General features: G+C 31.7%; 1 non-coding gene across 1 annotated transcript; it reads right to left on the reverse strand.

Annotated features, from left to right (window-relative positions):
* Nucleotides 1-7,901: 7,901 nt before the first annotated feature.
* Nucleotides 7,902-8,005, reverse strand: LOC111763573 (small nucleolar RNA U13). The gene has a single exon (XR_002796416.1). It is a non-coding gene; the product is annotated as a small nucleolar RNA U13 (small nucleolar RNA).
* Nucleotides 8,006-9,402: the final 1,397 nt, after the last annotated feature.

Below are 9,402 nucleotides of genomic sequence, written 5' to 3' on the forward strand. Positions count from 1 at the left end.
GAGAGATTCAACAAAATCAAAAGTTGGTTCTTTGAAAATATCAACAAAATTGACAAACTTTTAGCTAAACTGACAAAGAACACAAGAGAGGAAACACAAATAAATTAATCAGAAATGAGAGTGGGTATTACTACTGCTCCCAGAGGAAAAAAGAGATCATAAAAGGGTACTAAGAGCAACTGTATGTAAAAAAAAAGAATTATGTATATACAGGCAATGTAGACAAAATGGACAAATACTTAGAAACACACACACCACTTAAAACTGACCTTAGAAGAAATAGAAGATCTCAACAAAACAATCACAAATAAGGAGACTGAAATGGTCATCAAAACTCCCCAAAGATTAAAAGCCCAGGACCATATGCCTTCATAGGTGAATTCTACCAATCATACAAAGAAGAATTAATAGCAATCTTGCGCAAACTCTTCCAAAAATGGGAACAGGAAGGAATGCTACCAAACTCATTATATGACACCAACATCTCTCTAATACCAATGCCAGATAAAGATACCATGAAAAAAGAAAATTATATATCAATTTCTTTAATGCATATAGATGAAAAAATCCTCATCAAAGTAGTTCCTAATTGAATCCAATAGCACATTAAAAGAATTATACATCATGATCATGTGGGTTTTATCTCTGGTATGCAAGGTGGCTCAGCACAAGAAAATCAATTAATGGAATACTTTGCATTACTAAATTGAAAAAGAAAAATCACATGATCAATATGATTGATGCAGAACAGGCATTTCACAAAATCTAACACCTTTTCTTTTATGAAAACTCTCTGAAAGATAGGAATAGAAGGAAACTTTCTCAACATGATAAAGTGCATATATGAAAAACCTACAGCTAACATTGTATTCAGTGCAGAAGGACTGACATTTTTCCCCCTAAGATAGGGGAAAAGACAAGGATACCCACTATCAACACTGTTATTCAATATTGTGCTAAAAGTTCTAGCTAGAGCAATTAGGAAAGAAAGAGAAATAAAATGAATCCAAATAGGAAAAGAAGAATTAAGCTTTCACTATTTTCTGACAACAAGATCCTATATCTAAAAAATCCCAACATCCACAACAAAGCTGCTAAAGCTAATAGATGGGTTCAGCAAAGTGGCAGGATACAAGATTAAAATGCAAAAATCATCAGTGTTTTTATACACTACTAATGAGCAAACTGAGGAGGAAGTCAGGAAAAAAATTCTGCTTATACTAGAGACAAAAAGAATAAAATATTTAGGAATAAATTTAACCAAGGACATAAAGGACTTGTACTCAGAAAACTACAAAATTTTGCTAAAAAAATAAGAAAGAAGACCTAAATAAATGGAATATATTTCATGTTCATGGATTGGAGGTTAAATTTTATTAAGATGTCAATGCTACCCAAATTTATCTACAGATTCAATGCAATCTCAATTAAACTTCTGTGATGGTTAGGCTAATGTGTCAACTTGGCCAGGTAATTGTGCACAGTTGTTTGGTCAAGCAAGCACTGGGCTAAATATAATAGAAGGAAATTTATGGATGTCAACAGTGAGTTTACCACATAAAAGGCTGGTTACATCTACAATCAATCAAGAAAATTGCCATCAGCAATGAGGGACCTTTTATTCAATCACTGAATGCCTTAAAAAGGGAAGTGATGAAGTGATTTCACCATTCAGAGAGAATTTTCCAGCTTGTTTTGGGCCAGCCAATGTCTCCTAGGAACTCATCAAGGACTTTCATTGGACCTTCATAGGAACACCTGGTTTGCAGCCTGCCTATGGAATCTAGACTTGGGCATCCCCAAGGTCATGTGAGAGAAATTTATAAAATCTCATACTATTTACAAATATCTCCTGGTGATTCTGTTTCCCTAGAGAACACTGACTAATGCAACTTAAAAACAGCATTTTTTTTTAAAATTTTTTTATTTTACAGAATTGGGAATGCCAATTGTCAAATTTATTTGGAAAGGTAACAGGTGTGACTAGCCAAAAATATTTTTACAAAGAATAATGAAGTTGGAGTAATCTCACTTCCTGATTTTAAAGCATATTACTTAGCTACAGTGGTAAAAACAGTATGGTACTGGCATAAAGATAAATAATTGACCAATGGAATAGAATTTATTGTTCAGAAAGAGATCCTTAAATTTATGGCACAGTGATTTTTAACAAGGCTGTTAAGACTATCCAGCTATGCCAGAACAGTCTATTCAACAAACAGTGCTGGGAAAACTGAATATCCATATCCAAAAGAAAGAAGACCCCTATCTCACACCTTCTACAAAAATAACTGAAAATGGATCAAAAACCTAAACATAATAGTTACAATCATAAAACTCCTAAAAGAAAGTACTGGGAAACATTTTCAAAATCTTGTGGTAGGCAGTGACCTCATAAACCTTACATTCAAAGCATGACCAATGAAAGAAAAGAAATAGATAAATGGGACCTCCAACCTTCACAAACATACACTTTAATGCCTCAAAATACGTTGTCAAGAAAGTGAAAAGGCAGATGACTTAATGGGAGAAAATATTTAGAAACCACATATCCCATAAGGGTTTCATATCCATGGTTCATAAAGAGATCATTCAACTCTATTGAGTTGTATATAAAAACAACTATCTTGAGTTGTATATACAATTCTGTTTAGTTGTATATAAAAAGACAAAATGTTTTAAAGACTTTAATAGACATTTCTCCAAAGATGAAATACAAATGGCCAAAAAGCACATGAAAATATGTTTAGCATCATTAGCTATTAGGGAAATTCTTACTAAAACTACACTGAGATGTTTTTTCTTACCTTATAGTATGTACATTATTAAAAAAAAAAAAACCAAAAACAGAAAACTACAAGTGCTGGAGAGGATGTGGAGAAATAGGAATACTCCTTCACTTTTGGTGGGAATGTAGAATGGTGCAGCTTTTGTGGAAGATAGGTTGGCAGTTCTCAAGAAACTAAATACAGAACTATCTAATAATCCAGCAATCCCATTACTAGGGATATATTCAGAAGAACTGAAAACAAGGACAAGAACTGACATTTGACACGAATGTTCTTAGCAGCATTATTCACGATTGCTGAACTATGGATATAACTCAAGTTTCCATCAATCAATGAATGGATAAACAGAATGTATATACATATATACATACATATATACATATATATGTATATACATTCTGTTTATCCAGATAAATGTATATAGATATATACATATATACACATTATATATACATATATGTATATATGTATATATAGATATATATACATTATATGTATACATATATACATTATATGTATATATACATATGTATATGTATATATACATATATATACATATGTATATAATGTGTGTATATATATATATAATGGAATACTAAATGAAATCATGATGCATAAGACAACATGGATGAGGCTTGAGGATATTATACTGAGTGAAATAAGTCAGACTTAAAAGGACAAATATTGTATTTTCTCACTAAAACAATGACTAAATTCAAGGAGGTAAAGTTTAGAATGTAGGTTAAAAGGAAATTGAATGGGAGCTGACGCTTAATGTATGTAAAATTTTTAAAATATATTTTTGTTATAGAAGTTGTGAACTTACAAAACAATCATGCACATGTGGAGAATTCCCATATAACAGGCCTTCACCAACATACCACGTCATTATGGAATATTCATTACAAATTATGAGCTAATATCATGAGACTCTTACCACTAACTATGGTTCATAGGGTACATTTGGCTTATTTTTTCCATATACCCATATAATTAACACAGTATATTTTTGGCATTCCTTCATTGCAGTAAGAGTATGTGAGAATATTACATATTGTTAACTATAGTCCATAGTGTCTGTAGAATTTTTAATAACGTTTTTTGTAAAAGTGTGGGAAATGAATAGAATTGATGGCAATACATTACAGTGAGTATGACTTATACTTCTGATTCATAATTGTGATTATAGCTGAATGGGGTAGTATGCAGATGTAATATTTCAGTTGAAAGGAAATGAGGTTAGCACAGGGACTGTATAACATAGTGATTTCTGTGGTGGATGAAAACTGGTTAATAGTATAAGTATAAGAATGTTCTTTTACAATGTGTTAAGAATGGTGACACAGGAAAATTACAACTAATATAACACATAGACTAGAATTAATAGCAATATTGTAATATTTTAGCAGCAATGGCAAAGAAGATATATCAATTCTAAGGGACAAGAATAGGCAGGTGTAATGGAGTATAGAATTTTTTCTTCAGAATTAAAGAAAAGATTCTAAAAATGACTGGAGTGATGAAAGCATAACTCTGTGATGAATATGAGAGCCACTGAGTGAACCTTTTGAATGGATTGTACAAAATATGGGATTGCATAACACAATGTATCCTGTGGTGGAAGATGGAACTTGGTTAATCAAATAAATATGAGAACATTGTCTCATGAACTATAACAAATACAAAATACTAATACAAGTTGTTAATAATCAGGTGGCTAATATCAAAACCTGATAAAGATACTAAAAAAACTTACAGACCAATATCTCTAATGAATATAGATGCAAAAATCCTCAACAAAATACTTGCAAACAGAATCCAAAGGCAAGGTAAGGAATTATACAACATGATCAAGTGGGTTTTAGCCCAGATATGCAAGGGCAATTCAACACAAGAAAATCAATTAGTGTAATGAAACACATTGATAAACTGAAGGAGAAAATCACATGATTTTCTCAAATGATACAGAAAAGGCATTTGACAAAATACAGCACCGTTTCTTGATAAAAAAGAACCCAAAAGATAGGAATAGATGGAAACTTTCTAAATATGGTAAAGTACATATATGAAAAAACTACAGCTAGAATTGTACTCAAGGTGAAAGATTGAAAGCTTTCCCCCCTGAGATCAGGATAAGAAAAGAATGCCAATTGTCACCATTATCATTCAATATTGTGCTAGAAGTTCTAATCAGAGCAATTAGGCTATATAAAAAAATAAAGGCACCCAAATCGGAAAGGAAGAAGTAAAACTTTTGGTATTCACTGATGATATGATCCTATATCTAGAAAATCCTGAAAAATCCACAACAAAGCTGCTAGAATTAATAAATGAGTTCAGAAAAGTGGCAGGATACAAGGTTAATATGCAAAAATCAATAGTATTTCTACACACTACTGATGTGCAATCTGAGAAGGAAATCAGAAAAAAAAATTCCATTTATAACAAAGACAAAAACAATCAAATATTTAGGAATAAACTTAACGCAGGACATAAAGGACCCATATTCAGAAAACTACAAAACATTGCTGAAAAAAATCTGAAGAAGACTTAAATAAATGGAAGGATATTCTGTGTTCATGGATTGGAAGGCTAAATATCATTAAGATGTCAGTTCTACCCAAACTGATTTACAGATTCAGTGCAATCCAAATAAAAACCCCAACAGCCTTTTTTCTCAGAAATCAAAAATCAAAATTATTTGGAAGGGTAAGGGGTACCAAATAGCAAAAAATGTCTTAAAAAAGAAGAAAGAAGTTGGAGGATTCTCACTTTCTAACTTTAAAGCATACTACTTGCTACATGGTGACAACAGCATGGTACTGGCAAAAGGACAGACAGATTGACCAATGGAACCAAATCGAGAACTCAGAAATTGACCCGCACATACAGTCAAGCAATTTTTGCCAAGGCTGTTAAGTCTACCCAGCAGGGCCAGAACAGTCTATTTAAAAAATGATGATGGGAGAACTCCTCCTCAAAATTTAACACTTTTACACCTCAAAGTGCTGTGTCAAAAGGGTGAAAAGGCTGTCAACTCAATGGGAGAAAATATTTATCAATCATATATCTGATAAGGGTTTAACATCCATGATATATAAGAAGATCACACAACTCAACAATAAAAAGACAAAGTAACCAATTAAGAAATGGGCAAAAGATGTGAAAAGACTACTGTCCAAAGAAGAAATACAAATGGTGAAGAAACACATAAAAAAATGTTCAACAGCACTAGTGATTAGGGAAATGCAAATCAAAATTACAATGAAATATCATTTCACACCTATTAGACTAGCCACTTTTAAAATGTTGGAAAACTAAGTGTTGGTGAGGATGTGGAGAAATAGGAATGCTTATTCACGGTTGGTAGGAATGTAGAATGGGACAACCTCTGTGGAGGACTGTTTGGTAGTTCATGAGGTAGTTGAATATAGACTTGCCATGGGACCCTGCAATATACCATTGCTAGGTATGTACACAGAAGAACTAAGCAGTGATATGAATAGGCCCCTGCAGACAGATGTTCATAGCAGTGCTATTCATGATAGCCAAAATCCATCAACAGAAGAATGGATGAAGAAATTGTGAAGTATACACATGATAGAATACTATACAACACTAAGAAGAAATGAAGTTGTGAAGCATATGACAGAAAAAAATAAATACTTTATGATTGCCCTATTATGAACTAAATATATTATGGGAAATATGAATATGGGTAGAATTGCATATATATGACCATTTTTCTTTGAAGTTGAAAAAATATAATAGTTCAAAATGTTAATATCAGATAAAACAAAACCCCAGAACATTAATTATACCAAGTGAAGGAGACCAGACACATAGTATTACATATTGTATAACTCCATTTAAATAAATAATAAATATAAATCCATTTATAAAGATGAAAGGAGATTACTGGTTACATAGATCCAAAGAAAGAATGATAAGGGGTGTGGAGTCTTTCTTTTTGGAGTAATGAAATTGTTCTAACATTTTTGAGATAATGAATGTACAACATTTTGATCGTATTAAAAAGCCATCAAGTATAAGTTTTGGAGAGAAAAGCCAGAAACAGCAGCTATGTGCAGTGGGAGAAGCATAGAGAGATTGAGAAGTGAGGAATTTTCTTGTTTGTTTGTCTGTCTGGTTTATTATTGTTATTATTGAAATAATGAAAATGTTCTAATAATTATTGAAGAGATGAACGCATGACTATGTGATTATAGCAAATGCCATTGAAGGTACACTTTGGTCAGCTTGCATGTTTATTAATATGTATCAATAAAATTAATTTGTTAAAAACAATTTAAAAATTTTTAAAAAATAACAGGGTACGTTGAGGAAAAAATACACCAAATGTTATATATTGGTTATAATACTAGTAATGTTTTGACAATGCTCTTTCATAGTTTGTGACAATTGTTTCACAACCATATAAGATGGTGATGGTAGGGTAATGTATGGGAACCCTGTATAACATTATGCATGATTGTTTTGTAAGTTCACAACTTTTACTATACAATTGTTTTTGGATATTCATGTATGAATGATAAACTTCAATTTAAAAAAGTAAACAACACTTTAATAGCAGTTGAGTTTAAATATGTAGCAATACAAAGCTCATCAAACTTAACTACATTAGAAATACCAGAGAAACTTAATAAACACCAGTGACTGCTTCAGCCTGAACATAAATTTTGTCTTAATTTTTCTTACCATGGCTTGGGCATTACATATTTAAAATTTTGACACTATTTTGTGCTTTGACTTGGGAGTCACATTTTTAAAATTAAATTTACCTATTTTTATAAATGAGATGCTAATTTGTGGTTAAGATTGAGAACTATTATAAAGATAATCATTGCACTTTAGTTCATTTAAAGTAACTTTACTCTTCACTTATAAATGTGGCAAAAGTTCTTGATTACAGAACATTGAAAAACACAGAAAAAAATGGATAATATAATAAAAATTCACCTTTAATGCCAATCTTAGTCAAAAAAATATTGCCATAGGAGAATACTAATGATATAAAGAAAGCAAATTAAAGGGCAATAAGAAGGGGGATATCCAAAAATTGCTACAGGGTCGTCTTTTTTTCTTTTTCCATGTCACATGGATAATGTGCCGAGGTTGTAGCAAAGTTTGAGGATGGCACATCTCACACAAATGCATGAACACCCATTCATCATGCTTATGAACTACAAAAGGATCAAGGCTTGTCTCTTTTGTTTTCTAAGTTGCTTAATATGTTCATTGTGGAGATATCAGTGATTTCACATTTTAAAGATCATATGACAATCATTTTGTTTTCCTCTGCCCATCACAGCTCCATGTATGACATTTCTGAGCTTGTAAACAATGGCCCTACCTTCCATTAGAAGCCCTAGAAAAGGAGATAAAAATGATTTTAATCCTATAGCCTAGAAAAAGATAACTATATCTATCCTCTCACATAAGGCCAATTTTCATAGATTTTGAACTAATTTCATCAAGTGAAAGTACTAACAATCTTTATTGTAATAATTTCTTGATATATATTTAGTGTCTAAATATTTACTGTTTAAAATATACTGTTCCTGTGGTTAATTTTGTGTTATAACTATAAGGAGGCCTCATGCATTTACTGATTAGGAAAAATATATATGTCATTGATTGTCAGGGCTGCTAAAACAAAATATCACAAACTAGTTGGCTTGACCAACAGGGATTTATTGTCTCAGAGTTTGGAGGATAGAAGTCAGAAAGCAAGTTATCAGCAGGCCACTCCTCTGAAGTCTGTAGCTTTCTGCTGATGACTTGCTGGCAATCAATCGCTGCTTCATCACGTGAAAATCTATCTTTTTCTGTCTTCACCTACGGTTTGTACTTCTATGTTTGAATTTCTTTTTCTTATAAAGATGTCTGCCATATTGGATTAAAGCATCCTATTTCAGTTTGCCCTAATCTTAACATAGGATCTTCAAAGAATCCACTTAAAAATGAGTTCACATCAACAGAACCGGGGGTTAAGATTTGAACCTACCTTTGTGGGGTACAGGATTCAAACAATCCATAATTTATGATTAACTATTATATATATATATTTTTTTTAAATTTATTTATACATATATTATGAGTTTCAAATTAAAAGTTTGGTCTCTAGGCTCTTTTTTTTTGGAACATTATTGTGTGAAATGTAATATAATATGACATACTTCTGTGATGAAGTGCTAGTTTCATGTCAATTATATGAAAACTAAAGCTGTTTACAAATGAAGTGATTCCCTTTTAGTTCAATCTCTCAAACTGTGAATACCATGGGAGGTTTCTTGGCAAGCAAACCTCTTCCACCTGTTCTTAGATGAAGCATAAACGTGAACCATAGGAAGCATAATTTTCAGTGCTAAACACAAAGTATTTACATTATAACTTTGCAAGGGAAAAGTACCACTATGCCCAATTAGGTATTGAATACTTCAATTATTTTTCTTTACCAGTCTGAGATTTTTGCCAAGAAGACTTCATTTCAATAAAAAATTTGGTTGTTTAATTTATGTATTTAAGCTATATAAACATGCAGGGAAAATATGGCAATAATATAGGTGATTCAGGTTAAATAAAATGCTTA

This window comes from Dasypus novemcinctus, chromosome 15, assembly GCF_030445035.2.
Source record: "Dasypus novemcinctus isolate mDasNov1 chromosome 15, mDasNov1.1.hap2, whole genome shotgun sequence".
Taxonomy (NCBI): Eukaryota; Metazoa; Chordata; class Mammalia; order Cingulata; family Dasypodidae; genus Dasypus; species Dasypus novemcinctus.